Raw genomic sequence first — 19,279 nt, 5'->3', positions numbered from 1 at the left:
AGGCACAGTGGCAGGGTGCAAGATGGCAGGGCAGGAAGGCAGGGTAGGAAGGCAGGGCAGGATGCAGGTCGCTGGCACCAAATGGCTGGGGCGAGCTGCGAGAGGAGCGACCAGTTCTGACTGGAGTCAGGCTGGACACAGCTCCTCGTCTCGCGTTACCAGTGTAGGTATGTTAGTGGGAGGGAGGGTCAGCTGGGAGGCGGGGGCGGGGTAGGATGGCCAGTAGGAGCTGGAGGGAGCGGGGGTGGGGCTGCGGGGGAGCAGTGGCGGCGTGGACAGGCTCAAGGCACAACAACAAGGCTGGGAGGTCGTGGGCACGATCGCTGGCACTGTCAGGGGCACACAATGCGGTAGCAGGCACAAATTAGCTGGCACACAGTTGCAGTAGAATTAAAATTAAAGTTAAAGTCACTGGCACACAATCACAATTTAAATTAAAATCAATGCGGTTGCAGGCACAATGCAGGCAACGATACCAGGCACAGTGGCAGGGTGCAAGATGGCAGGGCAGGAAGGCAGGGTAGGAAGGCAGGGCAGGATGCAGGTCGCTGGCACCAAATGGCTGGGGCGAGCTGCGAGAGGAGCGACCAGTTCTGACTGGAGTCAGGCTGGACACCAGAATAGCTCGGCGGATGCCGTAAAATATCTTCACAATTGCCTACACGGTATTCAAGTGTGCTGACAATACATGCAGTGCCTGTGTGTTGATCAAACGCAAGACCTATTGGCTATGCCCTTCCGGTTGCCCTGAGAAGCATCCCCCTGCTGTCTGCCTAGCACCCAGGCACTCCAGTATAAGTCACGCATGGTACAAATCCCCCTTTTCCTTTACTCAATAGGAACATGCACTTTAATGTAACCTGGTCCTCTAACTTAAGGCAGTGCAAATCACATCTGACATTAAAAAAAGATCTCACCTACATAGGGCTGAGATTAACCTGACCCTGTCATTTTGGGCAATCTGTAGTTTCTGGAAGTATATACAATTAGTATCACTGACCAAGGAAATGAAAACCACTACTATTATACTTCTTCTGGCTCATCAATGGCACTCTATCCAAAGAAAGAAGAGTCTATGGGCACTGCATTTGTTCCATCCCCTCATTGCAAGTTGGATGGTCTTTACTGCTGTTGGGGCTGCCGCGGACCTGTGATGTGAAAATCCCATGACCCCCTTGCAGAGTCCTGTTCGTCTTTACTCAGCACCCTTTGCAGATCATAGGCCCCATATACCACCTTGTTGTATAGCGCCCCCTCTTGCTGGCTCGACTGGCTGGTTAAATGTGCCCTCTGCTCTCCCTCGACTGTAAATTAACTTTGGGCTTGTACCTCCTGATCAGTGTCCCTGGACCCCTGTCCATCCTCCTCTGGCTCCAATGGAGTGTCCTTGGGTCTTTGGGAGTCTGGAGGACCCTACTTGATCCCCTTAATGCCCTGGCTGCCTCTCCTCAACCCCTCCTCTGCGCTTAAGCCGCCTCCAAGCAGCCGAGCACACAGGTAGTGGGTGGCACAGTGGCCCGAGGTGTAGACCTCCGGCCCTCGCACACCACAGAAGCCCAGCTCACAAAAGTGCTGGCTTAGCTCGGCACGACTACGGCAGCTGGTTGACACGAAGATGGTGGCCCCCGGTCCGCCCAGTGCCTGCAGTGCCCTCACCACCTCTCATGCCCCCTGCAGCGTGTGCTCGCCCTTAGCACCCCGTCACAGTCTAAGAGCAGAGTGCTCGTACCACCCAGCACCTAACGGGCCCGCGCCGGTGAAAGGTGGGGAGGAAGAGCTAGCTGTGACAGCCTGGGAGCCACCACCATGAACACTGGCGGAGGAGGGAGGAGCCAATCACAAAGTACCGCATGCGGCCCGGGGAGCCAATTGTAGTGTCTGTTTCCACAGCGACCTATGGAAGAACAGTAATGTTCACAGATATCCTATCACAATAGTACAAAGGTGACAGCCAGCCGCTTGTGGAATAGCCAAGATGACAGCTGGCCAATCGAACGCAGCAGGGTTGCTAGCTGATGAGTCTAAAATGGGAATAGCAATAGTTAATGTAAACAAGCGCATGCGCCTTGGATGTAGGAAAGCTAAATAAACGAGCATTGAGGTGGATTTTAGAATACCGGTCGGCAAGTTCAGTTTACCGACATGTGTGTTGAGAACATTGCACCGGAAGCACTTTTATGTACTGTAGCATCGTCCTAAATACGCAGGTGGCCCTAATAATGGACGGACGCTTTGAAAACACCACTGCCACGAGTCAGAGCTGCCAACAAGCCCGCGCGGCAGCAGGAGAAGGCACGGTAGCAGAGGGGAGGAGGGGGGCCCGCACTTCCGGGAGCGATAATTGCTGCCATTTGGCGGCGCTCGCTCCCGCAAGTAGATTGCCTCACGTGCACGCGTTGCCATTGATGGCAATGCATCGCGTGCATGTTTTTGGCCCAAAAAGTAAGTCGATTACATGGGGTCCCCTTCTATGCAACGCATGCTCATTGCGTAGGCGAGACCTAAAAACTAGGCCAAATGACCAACATGGAATTAGGGCTCTAATGTGGCAACACTTTTGAGCATCGATGTTTAATGTCAGCGCTCACCAACACAGAAAGACCATAATAATACAAAGCTTGTTTCTATACAAACTTCATGTTTAAACCTTATAGTGAGATACCAACTTCACAAGTAACATATTAGAGAAGAAATGTTGTGGTGACGCAAAATCTGTGATCATTCTAAATGTAAATATTTAGGCTCAGGCACAGATATGTGGCAATAATCTACATATATTTGATTTGCTGGAATTTGGTGAGCTACTGAGACAGACGACTAATAAGCAAGACGGTCCTTGCAAATCCGAGAAAGTCTGTTGACCCTTACACATGCTGTAGCTCCTTCAGTGATGTCATAGCATTAACCCTCACAGCACTAGGTGTGTGCTAAGAGATCACACACAAAACCACTTAAACGTTGTGGATGTACACCTGCAGATATAGGCAGATCCCATTGTACATAGATGCCAATATCTTCTTGTGTGCTTTTACTTCATGAGAAAGCCCCGTTGGCATCACCACAATTTGTTAATTAAGGGATAGTTGTCTCTGGATCCTCCCTCCTTGTTGCCACACTTGAGTTCTCGCAGTGATGACACAACTGTAATGATTTATGGTGGATTTCTACTGTGTCTGTTACCTGAGCTTAGATATTTATCTTTGTTTGTTCCAGTCTCCCCCAACAGTTGCCCATTACACCCACCACAACTTTAAACCCTAACTCTGTACAAACTATCACAGCCACTTCCAAGACCTCTCGACCTCTCTGGGGGTGAGCATTTTTTTAGCTGGAGTGCAGCCACCTACGTCCTTGAGCCTAACTCCTGAGCCTGACTTGATGGCGCCACCATTTTCAACCATAATGTGTGCAACCGAGAGGACATCTATCTCTGTGGCTGAGAGAAGTTGTAACTTCTGGTTTAATCTCATCTCAATTTATTATTATTATTATGTGTTCTTATATAGCGCTCGATTACCCGTAGGCATCTCGGCGCTTGCCTTGGGAACCCGACCTGGCTTTTTCCCTGTGAGATACCCGTACTGGGCATCCCCAAGGTGAAAGCAGGCATCCCGCCGCGGGGGGCCGTAGTGGAGATTAAGCAGGCTGATGCCCAGAGCTGCAGAGTGTGAACCCGTGATTCGAGTAGGCACCAAAACGAGAATTATCGAGTCCGTGGATATTTGGGCTCAAGACCCTGCCGCGTCCGGAATTGAATGTGGTCCCGGGTCTGACCTCTGCTTCAGGGTCTACCTCCTCTAACCAGTGAGCCACACTTCTCCATCTCAATTTACTTCATCCTGTTGCATCTAGGATCAAGGTAAAACCAGCCTTTACGAGTATTAGACCTGTTCAACACACTGATACCCTTCATCCACAATGCATTTTAAGTAAAATTTTAAAGTTAACTTCGCTTAACTTTTCAATCACAATTGACATTTTTTGTCATTCTTATGTAGTGAATACAGCAAACCACTCTTTTTGTTTTTGTAGATGTAGAAAGCTTGTTGACAAATCACACAACTATATTTGGAACATTCATCACGGCCCATTACATCGGATGAGAGATGATCTATTTTTCGGATTTTGTGCATCTATCTCTATGAGCAGTTTAAATCATTTAAAGACTGGCTCGCTCAATGCGATTATTTGGAAGGCATCGCTTTGACAGCGCAACAAACAACATGTGGCATCTCTGTTTTTCTTATTTTCACAGTATCTGTTGATTGTCTATAGCACGGTGATGAGACATAATGTATGGGCAGCACAGTCAGTATTAGGCTGCTTACCATCCGTCATCCGCATAACCATGTTGGACCGCTTGTCTGTCACACGCTGGCCAGCTGTCGGCATTGTCGCGCCGGAGCCATCTGCAAAGCATTTCTGAACCTCTTCCAAAACATTACCCGCCATGCAAGGCACTTTTTTTGCAGAAAATATAGAACAGTGTGATTCCATCAGAGGCTGCGGGGAGCCTGGGAATGTGTGTAGCTCTCTGTTGGGGGAGCAAACGAGGAGCAGCAGAGTGCTGTGAGAGTAATGGAGAGGGGCCTGGCTGAATTTGATTGATGTTTGTGGAGGAGGGCTGAATCCCCAAAGCAACAGCTCAAAAGACCTCTCTAAAGCCATTAAAGGCTCTTCAGGGCCCTAAATATTTCTGCTAGCTCTTAGCATTTAAAACATACCGCTGCCGCCCCATATCTACTTTTTTGTTAGGTGTATGCTTATTAACGGTCTAGTAAAGAAGCCTTTATCGCAAAAGTTGTTGTTTTGTTCTTGTTGCAACTCGGAAACAACAATGGCGCCATCATGAAAGTCACAACATATCATGTGCTAGCCTAGCTGCCATTTTGTGGTATTTGGACACTTGCCTTTGGTGCTTTCTGGATTTGCTCTGATCATTTGAAAGCAACTTTTGAGCGATTACACAGCTCTGTATTTTCAGTTAGTATTGTGACATTAACTCCAGCAGCATTTGTCAGTAAAATATAACTTGTGGTTGACATATGTAAACGGGAGTCTGTGCTTTCAGACAATGCTATTACCTCCGCTCAATTGTACCTTGGAGATTAAGTCATGTTGGATAATTGGTATTGCAAATGAAACTTCTTTGAAAACGTTGAGACTTTAATCATGAATACAAAAGATCATTCAAGGTGCGCCACAAATAGATATATAAATGCAACCCCAGCGCATATGTTCTACAAACATCATTTAAAATTGGAAAAAATACCTCTGGTAGTGTTTATGGAAGTCTGTAAAATCTAGAACTTTCAGCACAGGGTATTCCAGGCTTTTACTGAAGGCAGTTAGAAATAATTGCTAATGAAATGAAGAGTGCTTAATCCCCCGGCGAATTGCATTGTCCCTCTTGCTCCTTTGAATTGCTTCCACCACTCTGTTACATTGATTCCCTTATCTAATTGCATTTTCACCTTCTCCCACAGCCATTTTGCATCTGTCAGCGCAGCTCGGTGCAACAACCTATTTACCGCAGTTGCATGAGACCTTTGTCGATATTGCATGTTCCTCTTCACCTCTACTGCATTTGTCCCCTCACTTTTCTCCACTCACCATTGTTGCATTGTCCCCTGTAATCCATATTCGCGTTTCCTTTTTCCACATATCCCTGTAGCGTTATCCTACTCTGCGCTGTTATAATGTCCTCTTAGTCATGTTGCATTGCACCACTCGCTCGTGCCGCACTTTTCCCTTCACGTGCTTTCATCTCACCCTCATTTCGCCAGTTGCATAGCTCTCAACCGTACCCCTGAATCACTGTATCCCCGACACTTGTGCATTGATCACCTTATTCCAGGTGAGCAGCCCCCCTCACCCTTGTTAGTGCAGGCATTGTTATTGTTGGAGATGCTTCGACTGAAGCAAAAAGTTTTTCACTCTCTTTCAGTGTGCTTCTCATCCCCAGCCTACTCTGGTGAGATACTCAAAAATTTAAGAAAAAGAGATGGCAGACGCTACTTAAACGACTATAACCGGTAAGACCCAGCCGATGTTGTTGTTAACCCAGGCCCCCTTGTATATGTTCTAAGTATAACCTTAGCCAATTTTGGTCATTGGAACCTTTAGCCGTTTTATTTTAGGCTTGATGTAGTCCTCAAAAAATCACCCCCTGAGGAGTATTTAATCACGTAAACGCGGTAGTGGTGGCACGCTTGTAATCCATCTTCATGGTAGCTAAGACTCCTTCAGCAGAATGAAGTTAATGTATGTGCATTCCTGTCTCCTAAGGCTCTCCGCATAGCGGCAAGTTAACACCCGAGAAACACAGCCCCATCCACCCGACAGCCAAGAGGCACGGCAACAGAACTCTTTAAGGTCGGTAAAAACCTTAGTGAACGCCTAGTCCTTCCACCAGTAGAATCTGAGAATCAGAGGCCCATTTTTAACTTAGTTATTGTTCTTGTACTTACCAGGTCAGGACACCCAAAGGTCCACTCCCTCTTTCTTTGTAAAGTGACCGCTTCCACCTTGAACCCGGTAAGCTGGGTTAAGGACCGGTGTTGCATTGCTTAGTAGTGTGCCCTGGTGTGTTCATGTGTATTGCTCAACTAACTACTAGTAGTTTACTCACTGATTTCCTCCCATTTTCTTCTAATTCTTTCAGATTCTTTTCACTGGCCCTGATGAGAATCCCTCTTGCGACTTCAGAAGGGATTCGAAACGCGTAGGCCCAGCCACCTCAGTCTACGTGGATATCCAGGTGTTTCAAATAATCCAACCTGGGATCCAGTCTCATGTACATTACCGGACAATACAAGTGTTAATGAGTGATAAAGCAAATACTTTGACACATAGGAATGTACAGTTTTTTATTGATTTTGCACCTTGTTTGAAATCTTTTGTAGGCTTTGGCTTTTCTTTTCTTCTTTCTTTTGTTACTATTTATTAATTTTCTTTTTCTGTGGTTTAAATGAATGAATCGTGACTGGTCGTCTGTGATATGTGTGGTCTCTTGAATGATCGTTTGAATGTATGCGTAGTAATTCTATTATTTATTTGTATTTAAGAAAGAGTGTTATTGTACTATGTATTGATTTTGCTAAATGCACAAAAGTAACTTTAAAATAAAAAGCTATTGAAGAGTAAATTTCCCTTGCTTGAATCTGGTTTCAGGTTAAGGAAGCACACTGAAAGAGAGTGAAAAACTTTTTGCTTCAGTATTGGCATCTCTGTTTTGTTTATTATATTGAAGGCTCAGCCTTACTGAATAGAGCCAACCCCTTGTTGTTTGCTATTGGAGATGCTTCGACGGCTTATACCTTTTCATTGGCGATAGTACTATGCCGAAAATGGACAGATTAAGTGACACCAAAGTCAGGGTGGAAATGGTACATATGTTAAAGTACCAATCATCCACATAGGAATGACTGATGAAAACTGAATACCGTCAGACCATCTACAACAATGCATGCAAAATACCATAGTCAATGAAAGAACACAGTGCCAGGTACTTAACCACATCGCCGAGTAATGAGTAAGAGTCACAGGCGACTGGACAAATATGAAGTGTTCCAATTCGACTTCCAGCAACCCACCTGCCACATTTTCTCATGCACATCTTACAGTGTATGACGTGGGCCCACAACGTACCAAATTTCCATCAAAGACGAACAATGCATTAGCATTCTTGCTACAACTGTCTTTAGTGATTTTGGTTCACCAGAGAAATCTATACAGATCTACATACGCAAGGACCTCTCGGACAAAGGTAAGGTGTAAAGTCATGTTCTCTGCAAAGCAAATTCATTCTCCCTGAGAATGACCACGGGCATGCTTGGAAGCTTCAATAATCGTACAACAGTGTAGTAGCCTAGCCGATCTAAACAAACCTCCAACCACATGTCAAATGTCCTGCTTTTCACCGAGCATCACAAAGTGTGAGCTGTCAAGATCATGCACAAAGCACCACAACGATGTCATAGCAATCTCATTGTCCACTAAGACTCAGTAGGCCTCATATGTGTCATGCCGGTGCCATTTCACCACCTACTCCAAGTCCTTTTCTTGGACATCGCATGTTTTTGTCATTTTGGAAGCAGTCCCGTGTTAAAGCATAGAAAATGATTCCTACAAGGTCATTTTTTAAATGACCGAACAGCGGAGAGCATATCCAAATATGAATCTGTAACTTGTCTTGTGATGATGGCGACCGCTCTGCATACTGCTCTACCTTCAATGCATCTACCACACTGAGGGATGCACAGTCGACAGTCAGCTCACTGCGTGCCAGGGGGATTTCAAAATATGAAACCCAGACGCCTTTTCCTGTCTTATCAGTCCATCGGAAACTCCGTTAGGATAGTTTCTGGGTTGTGCGCCCTTTAGAAGCGACATCTATTCGTTAATGCAGTGTCCCACAGGGAAAATTCATTTTACAATGATTGCTTAAAATCAACATTCAGACTCTGGCATTGGGGCGGTATCTTGTACATTAATAAATGTATATGGATGACGGTTCACTGATAGAATATCGATTGTAAAAACGTCGATGGTAAAAATATAGATAGTAAAAATGTCGACTTCCTATACTTCAACCAGTAAGAATAAAAATATTGAATCAACAATATTAAAGTTAAAATTATAGATGTAAAAAATATTGTTTTAAAAATATAAATAAAATAAAATAATATATATTAAAAATATCAAATATTGGGGATTAGTGTCTCGGCAGATCTGGAAAAGGTTGTTGATAGAAATATTGAACCCATAATGGCTAGAGCCAAAAAGACCTGGACAGAATGCACAACCTCCACCTTTTTTAGTACGGCGCTCCAATGTTGTAAAAATGATTATTTTAACCAAGTTTCTCTATCTATTCAGGGCAATACCACTGATATTTGAGGTTAAAGGGTTCTTGGCGTTGGAGCACTTAAATAATAGATTTATCTGGGGCCCTCCGTTTCATGACTCTTCCTAGGGTCAGCGGAGGATGGACGGTTCCTGATTTTATGATGTACTACTGGGCAGCAGCCCTCCAGTATATTTGTGGGCTACTTGGGGGGGACACATCAGATCCACATGTTAAACAAGGCTCTACTGATATATACGCTATACTTATTGGCGAGGAGTCAGATAACTGTTTTCTTAAATATACTGATCCCAGTTATTTTGAAAGAATCAGATTTAAGACACTGATGGCAGCCTACAAAATCTGGGCACCATTCTGTAAAAAATATGGGGTTAGCAGATTGAACGCATATACTCGTATGGATAGGAATGTTTCTCTCAAGGGGAAAATATTTCCAGATGCCGTCATGGCTGAATGGAGACGATGGGGATTCCGGAAATTGCGTGACCTGATAGGGTCTAATGGAGTTCTTCAGTTCTCTGATATACAGGGCGTTTACGGTAATGATGAAAATATTTTTTTTAAGTATTTACATGTCCGGAGCTATTTAGCAAAAAAGCAGGGAGGGTCCGCTGGGTTTGGTAAAAATAAGATATTGGATGTTATTGAGGCTGGTGCAGAGTGTACTATCCAAAGGTTTTATTCGGAGCTTTCTGCTTCGAAGGGTGATGATCTGGAAAAATATGGGGAAAAGTGGGCAGACAAGCTCGGGGTAGATCAGGAATTTTTCCAAGATTCTCTAGAGTTGGGACGGACTATACTTTGTTCTGCAGTGCTACAGGCCCAGCAATACAAAACAACTTATTGTTTGTATCATACACCTGCAAGGATAGCTCAGTGGGGGGGGGGGACCGTAGGTATTTTGTGTCCCCAGTGTGACAGCTTAGATGCAGATATAATTAAAATGTTTGCATTCATTACATAGAGCTATTGAATCTTTTCTTGATAAAACTTTAGGAATCATCGTTTCTCTTACACCAGCTTAGATTATTCTTGGGGTAAGCGGGTTGATGAGCAATGTTCATTACATTATTTCTTATGTATGGCCATGTCGGTTTTACGAATGTGTGTTGCAACAGTATGGTTAGATAAGGCAGCTCCAACCTATCAACAGTGGTTGGCTAGGCTGTTCTCTGTGTATAATTTAGAGCAAGGGATTTATGCGAGGAAGGGTAAAAAGGGTAGAATTCTTGGGAAACGTATTTGGGAACCTATCGTGAGTAGGAAGGAGAATGTGTAATATCTTGATTCATGTTAATTCCTTCTTATTAGTTCATTGATTATTTTTTTCATCTCAGTGAGTGTTTGTTCCATGTGTAAATAACTCAAATTGGTGCTGTGCGAAAAAGAGGAAAACACAATAAAGACAATAAAAAAATATATCAAATATTAATGTTATCTAAATTAAATGTAATATACATTTTAACTAAATATAAAAAATAATCTTAATTAAAAAAAATTAAACGCAACATCATTTATACATATACATATATTTACTTTAAAATAATTTATTAACAATTATCTTTATTTATTTGTAAACTTTTAAATCATAGAAAAATAAAATATATACAGATATCAATAGGCTAAAAGTGAAAAAACAATATATAATTAATTAAAACATTAAACTATTAAAACAAAAAGAAAAAGTACACAATAAATACAACAGTAGGCAAAATGTTGGAAAGCGAAACAATTAAATTTACTATTCCAATTGAAATAGGTGCAACTGTAGGAAAAGTGTTTGAAAGCGGAGGGGTAAAATTTACTATTTCCACTTGAAAGAGTGCAACTGTAGGGATAGTGTTGCATAGCGGAGGGGTAAAATGTACTATTCCCACTCCATTAACTGCAAAAGTAGGGTAAATATTTGATAGTAGAAGAATTACATTTACTATTCCAACTCAAGTGATTGCAAAAGTAGCTAAAATGTTGGATAGCAGAGGGGTAAACATTATTATTCCCACTCCAGTGAGTGCAACAGTAGGGAAAGTATTGGATAGCGTAGGGGTAAAAATTACTATTCCCACTCCAGTGAGTGCAACAGTAGGGAAAGTGCTGGATAGCGAAGGAGTGAATATTACTATTCCCACTCCAGTGAGTGCAACAGTAAGGAAAGTATTGGATAGCGGAGGGGTAAAAATGACTATTCCCAATCCAGTGAGTGCAACAGTAGGGAAAGTATTGGATAGCAAATGGGTAAAAATTACTATTCCCATTTCAGTTAGTGCAACAGTAGGAGGAGTACTGGATAGTGGAGGCGTAAAAATTACTGTTCTCACTCCAGTGAGTGCAACAGTAGGGAAAGTATTGGATAGCAAAGGGGTACAAATTACAATTCCCGCTCCAGTAAGAGCAATAGTAGGGAAAGTGATGGATAGCGGAGGGTTACAAAAAACTGTTCCCACTCCAGTGAGTGCAACAGTAGGGAAAGTATTGGATAGCAGAAAAACAAAAATTACTAATACCATTTAAACAATTAAAAAAAACTAAATAATCTTACAAAATAAACAATATTTTAAAACTATACAATTAAATATGTTAAACATATTAAAATAACATAATAAACAAAAACCTTCAAATATGATATAAAAATACATTTATAAACAATATTTATTTAAAAGGAACAAATATTCACAAACAAACTAGTAAAAACATATATATTTGTATTTTATTTCCTACCTTATAACACCACACCAATAAAAAAAGACATGAACATTTTTATTGAAATTTATTTCCATAATTAACATAATTAATAATGATTTAAAAATATATCATTAATAAAAAAATATACTAAACATTCATTAAGCACACATTCATTAACACTATAATATCCAAAACACACACCTACAATTAATTACACAATTATGATTATTAATTACTAGTTAAATAATTTAAATTAATTAACAAATAATTAATAATTCATCAATAAAGAATATATTACTTCCCACCCTTCACACCATTTATACCTAAAAAGACTACAAAACGCAAATTTTGAATAAAAAGGAAATAATAACAACTATAAAAAAATCAATAAAATGTATACGATTAAATTACTTCCCACCCTATCCCCCTATAAAGCCACAACCCACTACGGAACTAAAAATGCAAAATTCAATTAAAAAATAATTTAATATTAACTACTATAAATAATCAATAAAATGTATATAAATAAATTACTTCCCACCCTATTCATCTATAAACCCAAAACCTGCTACGGAACTAAAAATGCTAAATTCAAAAGAAGAAAAAAAATATTAACTACAAAAAATGTAACACATATAATAAAAATACAAACAATTCTTATAAAAAAAAGAACACACATATAAAATATATACTAAAATACATAGCATTAATAAAAAATCAATATTTTCAACAACTATATTTTTACAAATAATATTAAACCCTGCAATATTTTTCAAATCGATATTCTTGACCACAATGATTTTACTGTCGATATTCCTGACTCACAATATTTTAACACGATATTTGTGCAATTCGATATTTTTACCTTGATATTCTTTATCTGCACCATGGAGGATACCTATACTCACATCCATCTGGCTAATGACTTTGGTAGCCTGACACCTTTTACCAAATAACTTCACTATGTCTAAGAATATTCACAAGAGAGATTTCTCTTTTTAAACAGATCTAGAACTGACATACGATTGCCTAGTGTTTTCCTCCTGTACGTTGTGTTTTTGGCTGGCCTTTATAGCTTGAATCATCCTGAACTTAAGGTAAAATTTAAAAAACTGGAAGCGATCTTCACAGTTTGGCGCATATATCCCCAGACAACCCTTTGGTAAAAGTCATTCATTTTGAACTAGTTATCTTCTTCCTCTAGACTCTGCACCTGGTTAATATAATCATAGGCCTCCTCATAGATTTCCTTGACTTCTGCAGAGTTACCTACACCCAAGATATTTTCACCCAAACATATATTCTAATCACATTTATCATTACTATTTGAGTACTATTACCTGTATGTCTACCTAAGCGATAAACTGACTTTGACCTCAAATACATTCTAAAACAATAATAGTTGTAGGAGACGGTATACACGTACAGCTTCCGAATATCTGCAAACCCATGACCAGTTTTGGTAGAATGACTGGACAGACATCACGTAAAAGCAACCATACTTTGATAGAAAGGGGATGTTTGTTCCATGGATGAGGAATATCTGCTTCTTAAGATTTATGACTAGCCATACGTGAGGATAGAGAGCACAACGTCTGTATCAGATTTGATGCAGAACTCAACAATTATTAAGAAGAGTGCAGATAATATTTGGCTGGGACCCTTTTGATTACATATATGAATCATATGACTGACCATTGTGGAATTAAATATTGCTGTTTTTCTGACTAGTTGCCTTAAAAAAGTGACGGGTGTCCCAAAACACATGTTGACTGTGCTTTTTGTTTGTTCATTTCATGCTTTATATACAATATTGTTTCTTTCTTCATCAAGTTAACTCGTAACTTTACTCAAAGAATAATGATAAATGTGATTCAATTATTTATTACATGTTGATGATTACACAAACGTTAATTTGCTATTAATGAGATTGATTTATTGAAACTAATAAAATACATTTTGGGAATATGAAATTGCATGCTTGATTTTCTTAGGTGGCTCTAGCAGGGTTTCTATAAAATCTATGCTCATCTACACACGATGTACACAAGATTTCAGGTGTCTATATTAAGCTGCAATATTTTTGTAGAACAGTATTTAAAACTCATCTAGTCTAGTAGGATACCCTTCAACAATGGCATAATGTGCTCAATTCTTGTTTTGGGTATTATCTTATTCAGATCTTCAAGAGGCAGAGTTGTTAAAGGTATAGGCAAGACAATAGTCTGCCATCATGAAACTAAGGGCCGCATGTATGTGGCTTTAGATTTGCGATTTCCTAACAGCGGATTTTTGTGATTTGCTTTTAGGAAATCGCAAGCAGGTATGTACACAGTGTGTTTAATAACGTTTGCGATTCCCAGTGGGTCGCATATGGTCTACCTCATTAATATTCATGAGGTAGGTGGCAATTGGCAAACCCATTGGGAATTGCTAAAAACACAGTAAAGTAAGTAAGTAAAAATGTATTGTTTTTGATTAATTAAAACCATTACAAAAGTGCACTCTGATAAAAATCTTATGTGTTAAGATATATTAGTTTATTTCTAAAAACTGAAGAGTTTCCAATATTCAGGCTTTACTCTGGGCAGTCCAGGATCAATTCACAAGTTGTAATTGTGAAGGCTGAAATCTTTTATCGTTATTACGCTAGCTCAGGGTAACACTGGCCCTTGCTTTGATGCTGCTAATTGCAGGAACTTTACTAACTTTCCATTTTTGTTTGCGGGTCCTTTGGATGAAAGCAAGCTAGTACAGCCTGTCTCCAGATTCGTATCCCTCATTCATTGAAATGGGTTTTTAGTAGGCCTACCCTTTCCTCTTTTAACCTAATATAGGAACATATTAAGTGTTCTATGTCCTCAGTTTCGTCCCGGCATAGCCTGGATGATTTCCCATAATTCTCTCTCAGTCAAGGTGGAAGATGCAGTATAGCTGATATGATTCCTGGCCTATATTTGAAAAAAGTTTATTTGACCTTCTTAGAGTACCCCAATTTAAAATATACCTGTAGCCCAAATGTTTTGTAACTGTTCAGTGTCATCCATGCATGGCCCCTACATGCAAAGGCTGCTTTGTCTTCTATGAGAGAAAGCTTCTTGATTACCTTATTTATGATGTGCTTAAAGTACGAGTGCGTAGTTGCAGTTTCCAAAAGGAAGACTAATCTGGTAGTAGCCAATGATTCCTCCAAGTAATTTTTGGCCAGGGAGGTCGATGTGCTACACAATTCTTGGCAGAGCTGATGGTTCAATGTATTCCTGGGGCAGTTCTTAATTTTGTGCCAACACTTGATGTTAGAACCTCGCCTTGCAAGGAGTTGTTTTGTTAAGCCAAACTCAAGGCAAATCTGTGCAGCCGAGGCGTAAGATGCTTTTGCCTGGTGGAATCCAGCAGTGAAGCGTCCCTACCCGTCAAGGCTTCACTGCCGTAAGTGATCAAAGGTGGAATTTTTGCTTGCGCAACCCGAAGCAAGGGGGAAATTATTGATTCTGTCAGTTTTGTTTTGATTTGCCTTAGTGTTGATGCTATCACCACCCCTTTCCTCTTGATAGCCTCAAACAGTTTCAGAAATTGACCACCCTTATCGATTGTTATACCTTGTTATTTGTACTCAGAGGCATTCATAATCAGAGTTTTCCCAAAAACTAGGAATGAGAAGGTATTTTACCATTAATTGTCAGGGTTTTGATTTTGTTAATATTTACTTCTAGGTGGTTTTCAGCTGCGTATTCGTGCATCTTATTAAGTAGCCGTTGTAGACCAACTTGAGTGTGGCTTGCCAAGACAACGTTGTCAGCATAAGACATATTGGAAATGGCTTTCCCTCCTAATCGGTGGGCGTGCGTATTGCAGGCGCTGAATGCTGGTGTCTTGTCTACTGTGTAAAGGTTAAAGAAAGTTGGTGCAAGCACGCAACCCTGTTTGAGGACTTTAGTTGATGGTATGCGCCTCGAGTGATGAGAGCCATTGCCTAGCTTGACCTGTAACCACATATTAGAGTGTAGTTATATCAGGAGGTTCAAAAGAGGTGAGGGATCCCCTAAAGAGCCAGATTTCCTCCACAGAATAGCTCAATTGACATTGTCAAACGCCGCCTGAAAGTCCTCAAAGCAGAGAAGGAGAGTTTGTTTGGATAGTTTTGCCTTGTCGATGAGTAGTGACATTGTTAGTGGGTTAGTTGTTGTGCCGGTCTCTTTACAGAACCCTGTTTGGCAATGGGGAATTATGTTATTCTCTGTTGCCCAATCCTGCAGCTCTATAAGTAGGTCACCTGCAAAATATTTTGCCTTTACATCTAACAATACAATCAAGCGTTAGTTTTTTGGTAAAGTCTTGTCACCGGCTTTAGAAATTTGTGAAATGATGGAGCCCTTCCATGATGCGGGAAGAAACCCGAACTGCCTGACAGAGCAGAAGAGAGGGACCAAAGTTTCTGACCAGTATTCCAAGTCTTGTTTAAAGAGGGCTGGTGGGATCCCATTTGGCCCTGGTGCTCCTTCTTTCCTCTCCTTTGAAATCTGTTCCCTAATCATAACAGCATCGATCCCATTGGCCTCTACCTCTTCAGTCCTCACGGTTTGAGTGGGGAGAGCTAGTTGATTATACATAAGTGCTTGTCATCCAGATGTCTGTTGATTAAAATGAGATTCCAAGAAAGATGTCCATGTATTTTCTGTATTGTGCGATGTTAATCCTCCGTGTGCCGGTTGCAAAACTTTATTTATGGTTGACCAAAAACATGCACTATTTATTCCTTTGGAGTCATGATATAGTCTTGCCCAAAATTTGTTTTCATTGGACCTGTTGATGTCCCACTTAAGTTTTTTAAGTTTGGCCTTACTATTGCGGAGTTGGAAGTGTAAGTTCACATCCCCGGGGCATAGCCTCAATGATCTCAAAAGTTTTACAGATTTTTTAGGAGTTTTCAAAGTAGACCTCTGTGCACGCCTTCCCTGAGGCTGCTCGATCATTGGGAGCCAAATATCGAACTACGGATGAATAAGAGTTTGCAAAAGAAGCCGTTAAGTTTTCCCATATGCTAGTAGAGTTTCCTGTGGGGTATTTAAGCTTGTTTAACTGTAGTTTTGCTGCCAGGAGCACCTTCCTCATGTTTGCTATAGATGATCTAATTATTTTTAAATATATGGTGTGGCATGCGTGCCTATCAGCTGGATTTAAAATCAGTTTATGTGGGAGGGCTTGAATTCAATCTTCCTGGGGCCAATGGTCACTGTCCTCTTTATCTCCTAGGCAGAAGCCTATTACAGGTTGAAAAAAAGAAAGAGAAACTATGGTGTAGTCTATAGCAGAATACATGGATTCTGTGTGAAATGAAGCGGCCTGGGGAGAGTAATCGGTGATTCTTCCGTTTAATACCCTTAGGCCGATATGCTCCAGGTCTTCTAGCAGCGCTAAATCGCTCTTAGAAGCTATTCCATGGCTGCTTTGGGTTGGAAAATTCATATAGAAGGTCTGGACCTGGATATCTTCATTTGATGTTGTATCTAGGATTTGTTGATTTAGGTCGCCAGACAAGGTAAGGTTTGGTGTGTTATACGAACTCATTAATTGAAGTAGGTGTTTGATTAGGATTTTTGAATCCTGTATTTTCCATTTCGGGTTTAGATATGCCTTGATCAGCAGTACCTCCTCCTTTTTGCCTCTAAGATTTAGGTGAATCTTAATAGTATTTACAGCTAACAAGGAGAAAGGAAATTCTTGTGCGCTATGGATTTTTGTTATACTAATACAGGTAGCTAAACCGCCTGATAGATGGCCATATTTACATTTCCTTAGGGCTGGAGTATGGAAGCAAATGAACCCCTCTAATTGCAAGAGGTCCACTAGCCATGTTTCCTGCTGGAGGACAATGTCAAAGGATTTTAAGTGATCTAGGAATTCGGTGCTGTTTCCTTGCTGTTCAGCCATTAATATTCCATGAACATAGCCTCAGAATTGATTTGTCATAGTTTCCTTGGTTCTTATGTGGGTTGATCTGTCATTGTGACTGGCTGACAATGTTGATGGTTCTCTTGATCTGAGTATAATCAGAAGTGGTGGGGTGGGGTGATGGTGATTTATGCCTGTTTGTGTGTTCAACACCTGTTCCCTTTGGAGAGACCGTCCTCGTACTCCCTTAAGTACCGATGGTGTTCTCTGTTGCTGATCATTCCTTCTTGACTCCTGGTGAGTAGTGGGATATAATATAGATAATGCTGGGTTTTTTAAGAAATTACATGTTGAAGAAGTGTTTTGGTTGGAGAAGATGTTGGGGCCCTCCGGGTGACCTCCCATCTTTAGGCAAACTGGGTAGCTGCTCTAACTAGACCGTGGGGGCCTCTACATCCTCGGAGGACACTGCCAGATCTATAATACTTGGTCTTGTGTTTCCATTGCATGTTGATTTGCGCACTGGTAGCAAGGGCTGGCCCGTTTTCCTGCGGGACCTCATGGTAGGGAATGTTTTGTAAACACCCGTCTGAGGCCGATGCAAAGACGGATACAGGTGCTGACTTTTACGTGCTAGAATGTTAATTCCTTCTTATTAGTTCATTGATTATTTTTTTCATCTCAGTGAGTGTTTGTTCCATGTGTAAATAACTCAAATTGGTGCTGTGCGAAAAAGAGGAAAACACAATAAAGACAATAAAAAAATATATCAAATATTAATGTTATCTAAATTAAATGTAATATACATTTTAACTAAATATAAAAATTAATCTTAATTAAAAAAAATTAAACGCAACATCATTTATACATATACATATATTTACTTTAAAATAATTTATTAACAATTATCTTTATTTATTTGTAAACTTTTAAATCATAGAAAAATAAAATATATACAGATATCAATAGGCTAAAAGTGAAAAAACAATATATAATTAATTAAAACATTAAACTATTAAAACAAAAAGAAAAAGTACACAATAAATACAACAGTAGGCAAAATGTTGGAAAGCGAAACAATTAAATTTACTATTCCAATTGAAATAGGTGCAACTGTAGGAAAAGTGTTTGAAAGCGGAGGGGTAAAATTTACTATTTCCACTTGAAAGAGTGCAACTGTAGGGATAGTGTTGCATAGCGGAGGGGTAAAATGTACTATTCCCACTCCATTAACTGCAAAAGTAGGGTAAATATTTGATAGTAGAAGAATTACATTTACTATTCCAACTCAAGTGATTGCAAAAGTAGCGAAAATGTTGGATAGCAGAGGGGTAAACATTATTATTCCCACTCCAGTGAGTGCAACAGTAGGGAAAGTATTGGATAGCGTAGGGGTAAAAATTACTATTCCCACTCCAGTGAGTGCAACAGTGGGGAAAGTGCTTGATAGCGAAGGAGTGAATATTACTATTCCCACTCCAGTGAGTGCAACAGTAAGGAAAGTATTGGATAGCGGAGGGGTAAAAATGACTATTCCCAATCCAGTGAGTGCAACAGTAGGGAAAGTATTGGATAGCAAATGGGTAAAAATTACTATTCCCATTTCAGTTAGTGCAACAGTAGGAGGAGTACTGGATAGTGGAGGCGTAAACATTACTGTTCTCACTCCAGTGAGTGCAACAGTAGGGAAAGTATTGGATAGCAAAGGGGTACAAATTACAATTCCCGCTCCAGTAAGAGCAATAGTAGGGAAAGTGATGGATAGCGGAGGGTTACAAAAAACTGTTCCCACTCCAGTGAGTGCAACAGTAGGGAAAGTATTGGATAGCAGAAAAA

The 19,279-nt window shown here is 40.6% G+C and overlaps 1 pseudogene; it reads right to left on the bottom strand.

Moving 5' to 3' along the window:
* Window positions 1–1,053: 1,053 nt before the first annotated feature.
* Window positions 1,054–1,808, bottom strand: LOC144764419 (uncharacterized; annotated as a pseudogene).
* Between the last annotated feature and the right edge of the window lie 17,471 nt (window positions 1,809–19,279).

The sequence above is a fragment of the Lissotriton helveticus genome, chromosome 1_1 (assembly GCF_964261635.1).
Source record: "Lissotriton helveticus chromosome 1_1, aLisHel1.1, whole genome shotgun sequence".
Lineage (NCBI taxonomy): Eukaryota > Metazoa > Chordata > Amphibia > Caudata > Salamandridae > Lissotriton > Lissotriton helveticus.
The sequence above is the reverse complement of the archived record's forward strand: the minus strand, read 5'-3'. Positions and strand labels throughout refer to the sequence as shown.